Genomic DNA, 2,011 nt, shown 5'->3' with positions numbered 1-2,011 from the left:
ACATGTTTTTTGATGTGATTCCGTTTCTCTAAATTGAGAAAATATCTAGAATTCTTTTCCCCGTGTTCATGCCGACGTGCTCCTGATCTTACAATTATACCTTCGACTTTTTCGTCATACATTTTTCCACCCTTTCTCTCAAAACATTTAAAGCAACCAAATTTTCTTTGGATGGGTCATTTTGAAAAACTAAGTCCTCTTCCTGAAGTTCTTCACTTAGTTGCCGCTCTTTTTCTCGTCTTTTTTTGCATTTATTCATAGAGTATTTTCTCGAATGCTTCTTAATATTATATTTGACCCAGTCCCGTACCGAACGTGGATCAGACAGATCTACCCTACCTTGTTGTATCCAGAAAGGAATCAAATGATTTATTTCCTCAAAATTCGAATCGTCTCTTAATAAAGACCAGTTAAGTTTCCAAAGTCCAGGACCCTTAACACTATCATCAACTTCTTTCATTTCAATAATAATTGCGGAGTAATCGGTTTTATAATTAATATATGGTATAATATCAACATCACATACTCTATCAGATAAAGAACTTGAAATAAGCCAATAATCCCGTCTGGATAAAATTATTGATAGTAAATGACTTGGTTGTGATTGACTCAAGTAACATTCCGCTTGGTCGGGTTTTTGATACGTCAAATGTCATGCAAATCAAGTTTCCATTGTAAATTTTCTATGGCTGGGCAGAAAATAGCTTTAAACAAAGATGGGCGATATCTTGTGCGGATTCGTTAAAAAATCCAGCCTCCGAGAATACCTGTCAAGAACAAGTTCCATGTCTGTTTTAGATTGCACAAAGGCATTTTAGCTATCGCTGAGAAATTGTGATCCTACACGTTCGGTGAGACTGACTATACGGTCGCCGAATGATATCCCCTCGGTTCCGCCATCTTGCTCTTGGTAAAGTTCAAAATGCCCTTCTAACCCATGTAATTGCTTTTATAACTTGAACTTTTTCCTTATGTAGTGTCTTAACTTTGTCCTTGTCTCCCATTTTTTACAGGATAAAAAGAGAACTTAGGTGTTTTCTTGCCTTTTTGCAGCTAAGAATTCAGTAATACGCCGTATAGACGTCATACAGACAGTGTTCAGTTCTTTGTTGTCCATATTCCTTCAGCGAAAAGAATTGTGGTCACTCAGCGAGAGGGAAAGTTTATTACCTATGAGCTGGCATTGAAAAATATCCTGTGTGTGAAAGTTTGTTCAGTCTAGCCAGAAATTCACCTATATGCACTATGCCTCTTGCACCTCATCAAATGAGTAGGTCTTTCACAAGTAATTATATTAGACCCTCTGTATTGACTTCGGACTTAGTCTGCTTTTAAGTCCTCCTACTCTTTGTATTGGATGCATACACTATGCGGCAATGAACTAATTTTGTCAGCTCAACGACATCGAAACCATCAACAAATAACGCTTTCATTTTGAGATGTGCTTAAAAATACTTTTGTTACGAAAATGGTACCTGTCACGAAAACATGATAACCGACATCTTGACGTTGGGAGAATGTTAATTAATATATTGTAATGTTCGGCTCCATAATGCATGTCTTTCTGATTATATTATCTGTTTGCCGCACAACTTGTCATCCGCGCAAATGAAACACAACAACATAGAACCACCGATGAGATTATCTGCTTAATGTAATTGTATTCGTATACATAAATAAATAGAAGCAATGTTTTACCTTGGATATGTGTCCATGGACAAAGAAAAGTATAAAAAGAACACAGACATAAACATGCGCAACCTATTTTGTCAAAAGGCGGCACACAATTTTTCCTATGCACACAGAGATTGTATACGTAAGATACCTTACCCCCACTCGACAGACTCTAAATGACTATATCATGTTCTCTGGTTCTTGAGCAAAACAAAAACATTTTATTCCAGATTATAAACAAATTGGCCTGTCAACAGAGTGCCCTTTCAAATCTGAAATTCCCAAGCAATGGTAGTTAACCGCTTTGCACTCACGTGGTCTTTCTCGGTGCTCATTC

Source organism: Montipora foliosa, chromosome 3 (assembly GCF_036669935.1).
Source record: "Montipora foliosa isolate CH-2021 chromosome 3, ASM3666993v2, whole genome shotgun sequence".
Classification (NCBI taxonomy): domain Eukaryota; kingdom Metazoa; phylum Cnidaria; class Anthozoa; order Scleractinia; family Acroporidae; genus Montipora; species Montipora foliosa.
The sequence above is the reverse complement of the archived record's forward strand: the minus strand, read 5'-3'. Positions refer to the sequence as shown.